General features: G+C 36.3%; 1 long non-coding RNA gene across 1 annotated transcript in view; it reads left to right on the top strand.

The window, feature by feature from the left end:
- Positions 1–314: 314 nt before the first annotated feature.
- LOC121137215 overlaps positions 315–16914 on the top strand; it is a 50641-nt gene continuing 34041 nt past the window's right edge. The window contains exons 1-2 of the long non-coding RNA XR_005874447.1: positions 315–381; positions 880–974. This is a non-coding gene — a long non-coding RNA (uncharacterized LOC121137215). The remainder of the gene's footprint in view (positions 382–879; positions 975–16914) is intronic.

Here is a 16914-nt window from a genome sequence, read left to right as displayed (position 1 = left end):
CTCTGGAGGTTGGGGTCTGGAAGGGTTGATGCCTTTCCTGTGTGGGCAGGTCCTTTGGATGCCAGGAGTTTACTTAGAGAAAGTCCAGACTGTCCTGGAAGCCATTACAAGCTTTGGAAAAGTATCGAAAAGAAGGAAAATGTAAGGAAAAGAATAAAAATGGAAAATTGTGTGATTTTGAGAAAGGACTCACAAAAGTAGACAGACTTAATATACCTACATGAATATGGACTGAATGCCCAAAGCATAGGAATTCTGGAATGGAAAAGTATGTTAACTCTTCAAGGGAATAATTAGTCCTCCTCTTTCTTTATCATGGTTTTAGGCAGATCAGCCTTCCTGGAGGGAAGACCTTTTGCTTGATGGTCCCAATTGTATAAGGTAAGGGAAGAAATGATGTTATATTTACAATCTGTGGTAGATGCAGTTATTTTCACCAGAAACAAATAGTTTCCATTAATGGGTTTCCAATGCTAAAGTACTATTTAGCAGATATTTTGGCCTGTATCTTAGAAATGAAAAGCCCTGGTGGTTAGTGTTTCTAAGCTTAGCTTTTATTCCATTGAACAAACACCTTTGGCAACATTCTAGTAGATCATTGTCAGCAAAACTAAACTACACAGTCTTCTGCATTGGCTGCCTTAGAGGCAGCTGTTTGTTACTGTTTGCTGAGCAGTGGTTCAGGGGTCTCAATGTCAACCAGAATGGCTAAGAAAGGCCATAGCTTCAGAAGATCTTGTCTTGGCAATATTTTGTTACCCCATCACCCCATTTCATTGTATTCTCACTTACCCTTAATCACCTTGTGAGAGTCTAGTGCCTTTTATCAGAAAGCATTCCATAGAGTAAGCTTTAACACCTTTGTGTGTTCTTTTCCAGTGAGTCGCTTTACTGGCCTCAGAACCAGCCAATGCCTTGAGACAGACACTATTAGAGATGACAACTCAGTCTGACCCAGTAGCCTACACAAACAGGTGGGAAAACAGAGAAATGACCATTTGTTTGAGGTTGTCTACCAAACAGTGACAAAGACACTTTGTTCATGTTCTTTTTGTCTAATTTCATTACGAAACTACATCGATAAGGATGAAGAAGTACGTATCACATGATCTAGAAATTAAAAAGACTCTCATTAATGGTTGTATAAGATATCTTTTGATATTTTAACCTTCTAATTTTGTTTCTAGGCTAATTTCAGGGATTTATTTATGCTTATGCTTTCCATTTTTCTCCCTTTCCCCATTGCCTGGGAACCTCTTATATCCTTCATTTCACTAACTCCTACACTTTGGATGCCATTGTAGGTATCACCTCCTTGAAAGGATCTTTTTCTGTCTATTTTAAATGTATTTCAATCTCTTTTACTATTTCTTACGAATGCTTACCCCAACTATAATTAAATTGTAGTTTCCTGTTGAACATTTTATTTAGAGTCCTGCATTTTAATTCTCATGAAGTCAATGATAAATTTTGGTTGTCCTTCTTATTTATTTGGAAGATCCCAGGACTTTGGGACAAAGAATTTAGTTTGTGATTTTTGCCCAAATATTTCTCATATATCTACTTAATCTGTAGGTGTTTTAAGCAATGATATATAACATGGTAGGATTTTTACAGTGGAAATGGTAATAAAAGGAGTTACCTTTTGATTGGCAGGTTGCATAGATAAGCATAGATCTATGGACTTCCTAGAATCGATTCTTATCAGATCAGAAGGCTTGAATGAATAAGTCTTACATGAAAGACAAGACAGGTACAGGGAAGAAGGTAAGGAAGAGGGAATGAGAGTAGCAGATATTGGAGACTTGTTGATAGGCATCCCACCTTCATTTCTTCCCATTCATCTGTTCACTAATTTGATAGATATGGAAGGTAAATTTAAAGATTACTTTAGCTAGTATAGGCTAGATTTACTTTATCATTAACAAAATCTCCAAAGTAAGCCAATGCACTAATAGAATCGCATGTAAACCTACACATGTTCAACTAGTTTTCAAATGAAGAATGATTAAACAAATGTTTTTGACTAGGGATTGAAAAGTAAACATTTCACAATTGGGTTAGCTGTATTTGTTTTAATTGAAGCCTTGCCAAGCAGTTGAGATTTACATGTGTAAAACATTTAAAACTCCAAGTGACAAAAGACCATTTTAGTTTTATTAGCATCTTATGGAAAAAAGTTATGTGGAGTCATGAAATTAATCATAACTTACCAGTGATATTATTATGAAGTCAAATGAATTCTCACATTATGACTTTAGATTGCATGAGCCTAATCCTGGGAGAATATACAGAAAAAAACAAAGGGAATCAATTTACTCTGGGAATTTACATCCATTATAAACTTGTCTCTCAATATAGCATTTTGTTAAGCAATAGAGAATATGAGAAGAAACGAATTTATGACACAGCTTGTCAGAACCTGATCATTTGTAAGAGTGGGGAAAGTTGTGTATGGGTGCTAATCCAGTTTAGAAACCCAGAAGGCAACTCTTTGGAGGGGTACTTTACAGTGCTGATGTTTGGAACCACATCAGCATATTCTGTTTCATTCCTCACTACTCAGTAACCTTCACTTGACCAAACAAATGTTTCCTATCTTTAGCAAATGATACAACTTTTTAGAAAATCTCCATAACTATGTTGAAATAATTGTTCAAGGTGTACTGAGAGCTTAGGCTTGCAGGAAATTGTTAGAATTCTTGTAGACTGTTGAATTGGAATGCTTGCTTCCTTGTCAACCCAAGTTATCAAGATCCTGTCCACCTTGACAGTTTATTACATCTTTCATTTAAATTCTGTTTAGCTTATCCAGAGACTGTGTGAAATAAGGATCCTTTGGAATAAATGTTCTTACTCCACAACAGCCTTTGAAACAAATGAATAGATATTGTCATAAGGACAATAAAAACTCATTCCATGGGTCTCCATCTATAAGTTGTGGGGAACCATATACTTCTTAACAAAAAGGCACAAATACTTGTTAAATCAATACATTATTGGGACAACTGGAAATATCAAGTGATACATAGTTTTGCATGTTTCATGATATCAAATGCCATGTTTTCTTGGATAATGTGGCTCCTGTAGCACATACATATTCATTTAAAACAAAATGTTCAATGTCACAAAAATCACCATTCCTGGATGTATTCTGGCTCTGCTGTTTATAGTTTTATTGCCTGTTGAGCTGTACCCATCACAGTTAATCATTCCTGACTTGATATTTGGCCTTCAACAGCCTTCTCCAATGAAGTGATTATACCACCTGGGTCAAGGGCCTCATTCCATTCTTCATCCAGTGTAACTTTTTTATGAATGCCATTCCACATCATCTCTGCTCTTTGGAAGAGCTCTGTAAGTTATTCAATTTGGCTCAAACCCATAGCCTGTAGATTTCAAGCCCAAGTCATTTATATTCACATCTAATCTGCTGAAATTGTTTGGCTATTTGATGTTGTAGTTAACATTTGTAATTTTTCACTGTCCAGCATCCAAATTCCTCATCATGTTGGCAACAGCATCCTTATTCGAGTTGTCATGTTTAGCCCCCTTTTCTGCTCGCACTTAGCCTCTGTGCTTCCAGTGAAACTGAGCCTACCCCTGATGTAAGCCGATTAGCACATCCAATTTCCAGGGTCACAGGAATAGGTTTGAGCCACAGGAATTGAGGGTGGCCAATTATATGTGAGCTGCTATCTAATGAGGGCTTCTGAGGAGTGTCCTTGTACTTTTAAGAGAGCTATAGGAATGGTGTTCTTTTGACTTGCTATAACAGAAAAAATAGTTTGTAGCTGCTGGTAGCCATTCTATGACAGTAAAAGATAAAATAGCTACTACAAAGAGAACAGTGAGAGATTGAAACAAAAATGTCTTTGTAATATTGTGGTGCTTTTAATACTGATGAACCTTAATACATAGCCATGTGTATCATTAACTACTTTTATTGTTTAGTCTCTTTTGGAAGAGATGATAACAGTAATTTCTAACCTAAGTCTTTCTGATTATTTATCCTCATTTCTAGAATTTAGATTAAATTGAGTCCTTTGTCAGTGAGGCCTCCATAGTTTAAACTGAGAATTTCTTTTTTTTTTTTTGGTTGTTATGAGACAGGATTTCTCTGTGTTGTTTTGGAGGCTATCGGTCCAGCCTGGCCTCAAACTCACAGAGATCCGCCTGCCTCTGCCTCCCGAGTGCTGGGATTAAAGGCGTGTGCCACCACTGCCCGGCTAAACTGAGAATTTCTTTTCTTTCACTCACTTAGTGTTTTATCAATAAATCACCCAAGTGTTTCCTGTGTTTGGCAATTGAAGATGTCCTTGGGGGTGTCACTACTAGCTGGAACATTCTCAGTGCCACTTGGAATGACAATCAAACCAAATTTATTATTCATATTACTTAAAAATATAGAGAATTTTTATTTAATGAGTTAAAGCACATTGCCATATCATCCTTCCACCCCTGTAACACCTACCTGTTAGTTGATTATCAGCTTTCACTCAATGTCTACATGGCCAAAAGAAGACTCATTTTGCCTCCAAATATAAAAAAAATAAGAGTACAGCCTTCTCTTAAATGTACATTGAAAAGTAGATCTAAGCCTAGATTTATTTGACCAGAATTAGCTTATCTCCTCTCTTTCTATTTCCATAAACATAAAGAAATATGATTGCTGAGGTTCAGGTAAGCAATTCTGCATGAAGTTCTTACATTGAGTGTGGAAAAAAATGTCTGGAGACCATGGAGGCTAAAGGGAATGATGGGATAGAGGAATGATGCCTAGTTGCTAATTGCTGATGCCGCAAATAAATAATAGCCAAATCCCACATGTTTCAGAGTTCAATTCCAAAGTGCATCTCATATCTACTTTGTTTTAGAGTTTGATTAGTTCCAAACAACCTTACCTCTTAACAAAGCTTTCAAGATTCATACAGGGAGTAAACTATAATGACTAAAACTTAGGCCTGTATGTCTCCTAGATATTTTTGTCTTATGTCTATGTATTTACTTATTTTTTCTGTGCCTCTAAAATTATATATCTATATTTATCTATCTATATATATATATAGATAAACACAGATCTATGATTATAAAGGTAATTGTCTCAGTTTCTTCTATTAAATGAAGATGATTTTATTTTGAAGATGCTTTAGTTTCATTATCTGTTGATGTGATAAATTACCATGGGAAAAACAATTTAAGGGAGACTAGCTTTATTTGGCTTACAATTCCAGGTTACAGTTCATCATCATGGAGAAGTCACAGCAGCAGGAACTTGAAGCACCTAGTCATAGGAAATCCACATAAAGAACAGAGAAAGAGGAGATGATGCATGTTTGTGTTCACAACAATTTCACCCCTTTTTATGCAGTTTAGGAAATGGTACCACTGACTTTTAGGTTCAATTAATGTAACCAAGGCAATTTTCTGCAGACATACCCACAGGTAAACCTAACCTAGACTATCTCTCACTAAGACTCACTTCGTTAGTCGATTCCACACTGTGCCTACTTGATGAAAAAAAAACAGACACATCCTCAAAGACAAGAGTTAGAAATTTTTGTGTGTCTAAGCTGATCAATGGGCACATTCCTTTTCCTCTCTGGAACCAAACTTAAGCAGATCTCATATCATTTAACTTTTCTGGTCTCAGTATTATTTGCAGAATGAAGAAAATTTATGATTTTCACACATAGGATTACTGGGACAATCAAATAAATGTAATTAATGAAGCAAAATTTCCACAAAAATATAAAATACTCCTATACACAATTATATACCCTATGTCCAAGAGTAAAGCTGATAATTTAGTAGCCTTCACATAGATGCATGTCTCATTGTTGTTCAATATCTTTGCATTTTCAGCTGGCCGTTCAGTCAGAGAAATATTGAAATTGGCATTTCTCTTTATGGAGAGGATTTAAGCACTGGAAAGGGTTCAGGAACTCTAGTGTTCACCTCACCCTTTTCCTGCTCTATATTTGTGATTATCCCTTTAGGAAGATACAGGAGTTCCTGACTCTTTCTCTTTCATTTTGTACTTAAATCTTCTCCTTCTACTTTTTTTTCTTAAAGAAAAAACAACCTCTTCCCAGTGGCTCATAAAAATGTGCTGAATTTTAATTATCCATGGATCTTTAAGTTTATTGCTGCCTACATTATCCCCAGGTAAAGAAAATGGGGCAATGTGCAGTTGGCACCAGACTTCAGAACCTTTAAAATCCTTATCACTGCCATATCCAGACACATGTGAGAACCATTGCTTTCATTTTCCACATAGAAGAAACCTCCATCAACTTTCATCTTAGTTGAAAGCTACTCATCTATGGTACTTCAGGAAGTTTGATCGTGACAGAATGTTGTCTTCTAGAAGAATAATGAAATTTGATTTTGATAAAGACTGCAAAGATTGATAGCAAATTTTCTTCTTATGACAAGGTCTTATATTAAATTTTCTTATGTTTGTTGTGAGAAATAAAAAGAAAAACAAATGTTCCACTGATATTTTCTGTGTGCTGTAGAGAAACTATTATCACATTCCCAAGAATCATATTTTCACCTCCAAAGGTGTATTTCCATGGTTTGTTTGGTGGCATCACGGTTCTAGTATGTGATTCACACTTTGAAAATAAGAGTGTTACTCTTTCCTTGTATGCCTTTTTCCTCCTAAGAGTTTTCACCTGCAATTGCATCTTTTAAAGTCATGTTTTCTGTCTTTTATGGCTGCTAAACATGAATTCCAAAGGAAAAGAAAGAGTTAGGAGGGGAAAATAATGTCCTTATCATATGACCAGAGGCAGCTACTGAGTTCTCTTCTGCTTTGTAACTTAACCCACTAGAGCTCTAGCTCGGTAAACCAAGACAAGCCCCAAATAAGAAATTCTGGGGGCCAATGCATAAAGAATAGACAAAGGAAAATATGTGAATGGTAGGTGGCAGGTAGATAACTGTGATGGACAGTGGGACTTTCAAAGATTAAAAAAAAACAGCTTGGCATCTGAAGCTCCCAAACTTTTCTGTACAGTGCTCCACGTAGAATAAGGGTAATGTCTGTCTGTAGTCTTTGATGGTCAGGAATAGTTAGAGAATCAAGCCTTTCATCTGATTGTGATCAAGATTCAGATACACCTATTTTCAACACCTAGACCCATAGTTTTCTCTCAGAAGTACAAGAAGGAAAAGTAAAAGGAAACAGTAAACCAAACCAAAAAAAAAAAAAAAAAGGATTACAAAAGAGACAAAGCAAGATGTAAAGGCGAGATGGAAGTTTGTTTTACTTATAGGAAAACTAAATTATTAGAAACTATTATTTTAATTGCTCATTAGATTTTTTCACAACTGACTGGATGGTATCCCACTGCTTCCAAATTACACAGAGAAATACAATAATTATAAGATGGGGTTGAATTACCTCAAATTCAGTTGAAAGCTTAAGTTATGAGAAGAATTGGAAGAAACCAGAATATATTTAGAGGCTATGAAAACAGAAAATTAACTCCAGTGTCTGCACATGACACATGATAAGGTAGCTATTTTAATGGGTTTATTCTCACTTAATACTAGGGAGAAATATTCACATAATAAGTAATGAAGAAGCAGGAAAAGCTCATGACATTTGACTATATAGAACACTGAAGTAAATGCCACAGAAAGCAAACTAAATACAGGATATCTCAGAGAGCAGTGGGACTGTGGCCAGTTGAAAAGCAACATGCCACCAAAGCCAGGAAGCAATTTTCAGATGTAACTGGAAGCAGCTTTGTATGTATGGGTAATTGAGTAGGGTGAGGAGTGAGCTCCTGTAATAAAGTGTGTGTATGTAAGCATCTGAGATCAGATCCATTACACACATAAAAAGCTAGGCATGGCTCCATGTGTTTGTAATGCCAGCTCTTAGGAGACAGAGGCAAGTGAATTCTGGTAGCTTGCTATCCAATTTAACTAAATTGCTAAAGTTCCACTTTAAAAAAAAGGATGTAAAAGTAAGCTAGACTTACTAAAGAAGATACCCAATAATAACCTCTGAACTTCATCTATGGCTACTTCCCCAGATGAACACACACACACAAACAAACAAACAAACACACACACACACACACACACACACACTGAGCTCTTATCAAAAGAAGTACAAATAAAGAATCAATATGTGGAAAAATGTTCAATATATTTAGCCATCAGGGAAATGAAAAAAACTAAAGTGGCATTCAATCTCATCTCAGAACAGCTACTTAAAAAAAAAAACCTGACGAGTATACAGTAAAAAAAGGAAATACTTCTAGAATTTTGGTTCAGATGTAAATTAGTAAGTCACTATAAAATCATTATAGGAGTTCCACAAAAATACTATAAATAAGACTAATATATGACCCAACCATACCACTTCTGGTTAAATATCTAAATGAAATAACTCAGTAAATCACAGAGATACCTGTGTAGTCTTCCTTTATTATGATCTATTTATAGTATGCAACTTACAAAAGTAGTCTAGGTACTCACAAGTTGATGAGCTGATAAAGAGAATGTGGTTTCCATAAACAATTATGTGTTACTCTGCCACAAGTAAGCATGTAATTATGCCATTTTCAGGAAGATGTGCAGAACTGGGTATCATCACAGCAGGAGAAGTAAAAAATTAACAAAGACAAATATTTCACCTTTCTCTTCACAAATAGAAGCTTGGCTTGTCTCAAAAGTGGAAGGGGACTATTTGGGAAAAGTAAGGGGAGCATAGGAGGGTAAAGAGAAACAAGAGAGGGAAACTGAAGCTACGATTAAAGGACACACACACACACACACACCTTACCAAGATAGAACATAATTAATGAACGATAATTTTTATAAATAATATGAACTGAGACGTTCTAACAGATTCTGACATTCTGTTTAGTTTGTTTCATTTTACATGAAAAGTTTGAAATATGGAATTTTTAAAAGAAAATGTGGTAAGAGTAACTGATTATTTAATTCTATAGTTCATTTGAAAATCTCAAATCATGACATATACAGAACACATAAAGGTAAAATATGGTCCTCCATGAGTTTTCTACTAATGCTTGATTTAAAAAAGTCATTCAGCTGTATGATTTATTCTTTATAAAACCATTAATTTCTGTTGAATAATTATTTATTTTGCTTTGCAATTTATCAAAAGTTGTTGATTATACCTTTGGGAATAATTGATCCCTCCAAAATAAAGTTGCAGGAAAGAAATTAGTGAAAGATTGTTCATGCATGTAGTGTAAATGTAAACAGGATGTACCTTCAGTAATATTCTGCATGTCAAGTGAGTAAGGTATTTTTCTCCAAGAATGTTGTAGGTTGTAAGCATACTTTCTGTTCTAATAAAAATGCTGGAAACTTCAGTCCTTTTTCCAATGATATGCATAGAGACGGTCTTTTGAAAGCATCAATAGGTAGAATGACTGAAAGATCAATAGTTTCATGGCAATGAATATCCACTAAAGAACATTTCTCACCTAGTAAGACCTAATATTGGAACAGAATGATGGAAAAGAATTAGATCTCCATTTAAAACTTTAATAGAAGTTGGAAGCTTCATTCTTCAAATAATTATGCTATAAACATTTTGTAATAAATAAAATATGTTGAAATAGCTTCATAAATATTTAAGCAGCTAACCCACAAATCATACTAGGTGTTTTGGTCAACATTGTTTTAATAGTTACTTAGTGGCATGTATACCATTAGTGCCCATTAGTTACACAAGTACAATGTACTTCTTCAGCCACAAAAGCTATTCCACATTTAGTGGGATGTCCAGTAGTTAGATATTTAATAGTTATAACAGTTTTCTCTTGGAATCTATAGTTTACATGATTAAAGAAATAGGGGTGAATCTGGGATGCTATATTGATGGGAGAAGAATAAATGATTAGTAGAAATACTACATTTTTCTCAGTAGAGTAAGACACTAAATGATACAATAATTTGTATTTTAGGGAAATTACTCCCTATCTTTGGAGACTAGTTTTGTTAACTTTCAGTAGGTTAAATTCAGTAATACCTCCATTCAAGTTAGGAAAATAAAAATTCCATGATTAAAAGTTGACATGTCTTGAGTATAAAATTCCTCCGGACCTGCTCCCAAAGGCCTCAGGAGCTGAAAATTCTTGGAGGAAGTAGATCACAAGTGGAGACTTTTGATAGTCTTATTCTGGCCCTGTGTACTCTCTCTCTTTGGGGTCTAACATTAAATTTAATATCTTCTGCCTCAGGATCCTGGAGACAGTTGTTTACATACTTATCCTTTAGGGTAGATTGAAACATTCTGAAACTATGAAGCAAAATTGGTACTTTTTCTTATTCATTTTCCAGAAACTGTAGGAAGAACTAATAACTATAAAACTGTAAAAACAACTTTTCTCCTTATACTGTCATTGGGATAAAAGAAAATTGTAATCATATACAGAAACAAATATTCCATTTTTATTTAGTTTACCATCTACTGTGAAACTGTCTAAATGGAAGGAAAAATATAAGAAGGGACAGAGTCATGGGGAAAATAAGAGAATATGAAACACTATTTTTTTTCCTACTGAGAACACTCAGTACTAAACTTAAACTACTAAAGATACAAAGAAAGAAATAGAGTATCTTTGGGAGAAAAAGGAAAGAACATGGAGAGTTAAAAAAAAGCACAATGAAGACTGAGTGGCTGGAGAATTTGAGGAAGGGATGTGGAATTTGAATATGTAGGAAGAAAGTGTGCTTTAGGGAAGAGCATGAGGCAAAGAACACCACAGAATGAAACATTGCTGCATGTTTGGTTTATATTTAGAGACAAACTGGCATCCCAGGGGTTGCTGAATTCTTAAAGCAATTCATCTACAGAGCAGTGGTTACTTTATTTTTTTTCTCACAGGAAAGACATTGGTTTCTATCCTCTTACATTTTTGTAGAAACTTAGTCTATTTTTCATTTGCCAAGAAAACATTACAAATGTGACTGTCTTAGTCGGGGTTTATTTTGCTCTACAGAGACACCATGACTGTGGAAACTCCTATAAAAATGAATGTTTAATTGGTGCTGACTTACAGCTTCAGATGATTAGTCCTATATTGTTATGACAGCATGTAGGCAGGCAGACATCGTGCTGAAAGAGTGGAGAGTTCTACATCCCGATCTTCGAACAACAGGAGTCAACTGTGTGTCACACTGGGCATATCTTGAGTGACAAAGACCTCAAAACTTATCCCAACAGTGACATACCTTCTCACACAAGGCCACACCTCCTAACAGTGCCACGCCTTATGGGTGTCATTTTCTTTCAAACTACTTTAGTGACCAGTTTTAGCATTTGTTGCTTATGTAAGTACCGATTTTCTCATAAAAAGTATAAATGATTAAAATCTTCCAGTTGTACAGAAATATTTAAAATCTTATAGTAAAATATATATATTTTTACAGGGAATGCAAGTCTTCTATGTCGCAAAACAAACAAATAGAAAATATTAGACAAGATGTTTCCAGTATGTAAATTCCTATTTCTAATACATACACTACAAAGTGAAGAAAATAAAATTAAGAGTCATTTTATTCTATAATAAATTTTCATCTAAAATACACATATATCTATTCATATGCCTTATTAACACATATTGGCTTAATACATATATTGGCTTATAGTTCATGAGCTCAAAATCATCTCGCAGAAAAATAAAATAGAGAAAGCAGCATGACTGATATCCCACAAAACCTTCCATTGAAAGCATAGCTCTCCATAGGCCTTGACTCTTAGAACTCATAATCATTTAATAGAGTTGCTAGTTACCAGAAACCCTTTAGCCCAGGAAGCTTTGGAGTATATAGAAGATCTAGACAATGCGGGTTGAGGATGGGAGGAAGTAGAAACTGTCCTACTAGGTACATGCCCTGTGATAATGATGGATGTGTAGCACCAGCCAAGTCAAGAACACTCACAATACACTGTCAATCTGTAAAATAAGACAGTGCTCTGATTGCTGTACATGCATTATTGGGATTTGTTTGTGCACTTCCCATGTGTTTTGTAGTACAATGTTTAGAACACAGGAGAAATACTTTTTGAGATTCCCAATGCTGTTACTGTGTTTGTGGTAAAAACAGAGGTTAGCTAAAACTGAAAATTCTCTGCCTCTTGAGCCCACATGATTAAGTGATCAGAGTAGGAATGTGGTCTCCTCTGTCCAGATGGCACTTAACTATCCGATTAAAATGCTGCACATTTAAAAATCCATACTTACAATATGGTTTACATCCATCTCTTTTTCAAGAAGGCTCTTGATTAGTTATTTTCTCTGGGAGAGAAGTACAGTTAGAAGAATGACAGAAAATTGTAAGACATAATACATTAATACCATGTAACCCTAAACACATGATCACTAGGTAATTAAAAAATATGAAACAATTTTGGGGAGCCCTATTAGGAATATAGCTTTATCCCTGACTAGAGCTTACATCAGTCAGTTTCCAATCATTTTTGTTTATTGATAAAAGGTATAGTATAGAAAATTAATTCATCTAGTCATGTGCAAATATTTACTCATTCCTAATACAGTAAATACATCAACTTGGGGATCCTAGAGTTTGAGGCAAGCCTGGTCTACAGAATGAGTTCCAGGGCAGGCTCCAAAACTACAGAGAAACCATGTCTTGAAACACAAACAAACAAAAGACACAAACTAACAGAATTGGTATCCAAACAGGAACTATACTTCTGCTGCATACAAAAAACTTTAATCAGTATCAAAGACTTCAGAGTAAAGGTTTGCAAAAAGATATTTTAGCAAACAGATCTAAGAAACAAGCCTGTATATCTATTCTAATATCTAACAAAATAGACTTCAAACTAGAATTAATAAAGGATGAAGAATGTCATTTCACACACATAAAATCAAATATCCTCCAAGATAATATTTCTTTTTCCATACTTTTTTATTTAACTTTTTATGCATGTCACTTTCAGTTCTCTCTACCTCCCCTCCTCACCCAGCTCCCAATCCTCCCAACCCCTCATCTCCACTCCATCCTTCCTTCACTCCCCAGGGAAGGCAAGAGCTTCCATGACAGTATTTCAGAGTCTGTCACATCATCCCGAGACGGGCCTAGGTTCTTCCCCATGTGTACAGGCTGAAAGAGCGTCGTGCCACGTGGTATGGGTTCCCAGAGTCCCTCTGTATGTCAGGAATAAATACTGCTCTACTGTCTAAGGTCCCACAGATTGCCAAGGCCTCCTCTCTGTCACCCAGGTTCGGTGGGAGAGATGTCTGGATCAGTCCCATGCTGGCCCCTCAGTTATCAGTCTGGGGTCCCATGTGTTCCCCCTTGTTTAGGTCAGCTGCCTCTGTGGGTTTCGTCAGCCTGATCTTGATTCCTTTGGTCATCACTACTCTTTGCAACTGGGTTCTAGGAGTTCAAATCGGTTCACAGCTGTGGGTGTCTGCCTCTGCCTCGATCAGCCACTTGATGAGAGTTCTAGGATGGCATATAAGGTAGTCATCATTCTCATTATCATGAGCGGCATTTAAGGTAGCCTTAATGTCAGTTGATGTCATTCTTGTAGATCTGTGAAGATCTCACTAGTGTTAGATCACTCCTCCAACTTATACTGGCTTCCTCTTTTATGGTATCTCCTATCCTTTTCTCCTCTATTCTTACCCTGGCTCAACCTTTCTGCTCTCCCACGTCCTCCTCTCCCCTCCTTTTCTCTCCCTCTCTTTCTCACATCTCCTTCTGCCCACTCCTTTTACCCCCACAATCCAATTAGGAGATCGAATCCCCTAACCCTTCTCCGGGTTACCATGCATATCTCTCTTAGGATCCTTCCTGCACCCCAGACTTTCTGGCAGTGAGACTGTGGACTGGCAATGCCCTGCTCCATGTCTAAAATACATATATGAGTAAGTACATAGCATGCTTGTTTTTTGTGACTGGGTTACCTCACTCAGGATAGTTTCTTCTAGTGCCATCCATTTGCCTGCAAATTTCAAGATTCCATTTTTTTTTCTGCTGAGTAGTATTCCATCGTGTAAACATACCACATTTTCTCTATCCACTCTTCAGTTGAGGGGCATCTAGGTTCTTTCCAGGTTCTGGCTATTACAAATAATGCTGCTCTGAACATAGTTGAGCATATGTCCTTATTGTATAAGGGTACAACTTTTTAGTATATGCCTAAGAGTGGAATTGCTGGATCTTGTAGCAGACTGATTTTCATTTTTCTTTGTATTGTCTTGGAGGCTATCCTGGAACTTGCTTTGTAGACCAAACTGACCTTGAACTCACAGAGATCCACCTGCCTCTGCCTCCCGAGTGCTGGGATTAAAGGTGTGCCCCACCAACGCCCGGCTGATTTTCATTTTTCTGAGGAATCTCCATACTGATTTCCAAAGTGACTGCACAAGTTGCCATTCCCACCAGCAGTGGAGGAGTGTATCCCTTTCTCAGCATCCTCTCCAGCATAAACTGTCATTATTGTTTTTTATTTTAGCCATTCTGAAGGGAGGGAGATGGTATCTCAGAGTTGTTTTGATTTGCATTTCCCTAATGGCTAAGGATGTTGAGCACTTTCTCAAGTATCTCTTGGCCATTTTGGAATCCTCTATTGAGAATTCTCTATTTAGTTCTGCACTCCATTTTTAAAATTGGATCCTTTGGTGTTCTGGAGACTTGCTTCTTGAGTTCCTGTACCAATTCGGTCAAGGGTACCTCCCACTTTCTCTTCTAAGAGGTTCAGTGAGGCTGGATTTATGTTGAGGTCTTTGATCCTTTTGGAGTTAAGATTTGAACATGGTGATAGACATGGATCTATCCCAATTCTTCTACATGCCAGCATCCAGCTATACCAGCACCATTTGTTGAATATTCTTTTTCCATTGTATATTTTTAGCTTCTTTGTCAAAAATCAGATGTTCATTTTTGAGAGTGAATGGCGTGGGTTGGGGGAGGTGGGGAGAGCTGGAAGGGGGAACTGTGTTTGGCATATAAAATGAGTAAAATATTTTAATAAAAAATAAATTAATAAAAAATAAAAATGGTGGTATCTCATACTAGCAATCTAACAACACACCTGGAAGATCTAAAACAAAAACAAGCAAGCATACCCAAGAGAAGTAGATAGCAGGAAGTAATAAAACTGAGGTCTGAAATCAATAAAATAGAAACAAAGAAAACAATACAGTTAATCAATGAAATAAAGAGTTGATTCTTTTAAGAAATTAACAAGATAGAAAAATCCTTATCCAATCTAACTAAAAGACAAAGAGAGAATATCCAAACTTACAAAGTCAGAAATGAAAAGGGGCCATAACAACAAAGTAGTTTCTTGGCCCCCACAGGGACACTCTATTGGAGAGAACTTAATTTTAGTTTGCAAGTGGTTTTGAACTGGAGATTCCATTTGGGTTAGGGATGGAGACATTTGTCTACTTTTCTCATCTCCATGACCATAACTGGTGCAGACCCTTATAAGCCCAGTATATGCTGCTTCAGTCTCTGTGAGGATTTCATATGGGCTTTAAATATGTTGCTTTGGAGGGTGACATTTACATCAAGTCCTCTATCACCTGTAGCTATTATATTCTTTTTCTGTGTAATGTGCAGTTTTCCTCTGCCAGCTGCTTTGGTCCCGCCCCCACCCTGCAAGCTGCGTGGGCTCTGCCACAGTTGCAGTCCCCAAATAACACATAGGAGGCTATATTAATTATGAAGCTGTGGGCCGTTTGCTCGTTTCTTACTGGCTAACCCATAATTGTTAATCTAAGTATTTCTCTTACCAGAGAAAAGGGTCCGGACATCTTTCTTATCTGGAGGGCTACTTTGTCTCTGCCTGTGTCTCTCTTTCCCAAAATCCTCCTCAATTCCTAGTCCCACCTGTCTTGTTTCACTGTTGGCCAACAGTGCTTTATTGACATATACACAGGACTTCCCCACCATCTCCTCTTTTCTGTCTAAAAAAAAGGTTTTAACTTTGACATAGTCAAATTATATATAACAGAACAGCTATCAAGTAAGAACATAGTTGCAATATTTTGTCTATTAACATTTAGTAATATTTAAAGAAAGTATGTTATCATCTATCCTATCTGTATGAATCTCAAGTCTTATATGTAGCTAATCTTTTATTATAGCTAAGGAAAACTATGATGATAACTATCTGCCTTAAACTCCATCAAAGACCACAGAAGGATAACATATAAACACTAGGATTGACAGAGACATCTTGCTACCTGGACAATCACCCTCTATAACATTGGGGCACCCATCTTCAGCCCATAAGGCCACAATGTGTCCAAAAGACTTCTCAGCAAAGGAGGAAATTTCAAACTGTCCATCTGCATTGGCAATCTATCATTCATTTTTCTGTGTCCTCAGAAGTCTGGTAGACTCTTTCATGAATCAGGACCCCTGAAGGAATGTTTGCGTTCAGCAGTCACTTTCCTGTGGGTTCTGCATGTCCAGTTTATACAGCAACAGTCAAGCAGTCTAGGCAAGAGCAGTTTCTTGCCTAAATGGCTAATCTTGCCATGTTGAAAGCAAACTCCATAATGAGTATCTTTGATACCCATCTTCCTCTCAGACGTAATTGATGTGGCAGGAGCAGACATTTCTCATTATCAAGAAAAACATTAAATCATTTTAAATGCCATTTTCTGAAGGTCTTTGAAAGGTTTGAAGAATGTCTATGTATCTCAAATGTCTCTGTATATCTAGAAAACCTAACTTACCTAACTATAAATTCTGAGTATTATAAGTAACTATCTACAATCTGTATTTAATTATGCATTACATTTTAAAAGATCAGTATAAGCACAATACTTAATCAAGAAGAGAAATATACATTTCACAAAATTGACCTTGAATTTGTATCAATAAATGAAAAAACGATACCCATAGAAATTATTCATTTCCATA

Source organism: Mesocricetus auratus, unplaced genomic scaffold (assembly GCF_017639785.1).
Source record: "Mesocricetus auratus isolate SY011 unplaced genomic scaffold, BCM_Maur_2.0 Super-Scaffold_100676, whole genome shotgun sequence".
In the NCBI taxonomy this organism is placed as follows: Eukaryota; Metazoa; Chordata; class Mammalia; order Rodentia; family Cricetidae; genus Mesocricetus; species Mesocricetus auratus.
The sequence above is the reverse complement of the archived record's forward strand: the minus strand, read 5'-3'. Positions and strand labels throughout refer to the sequence as shown.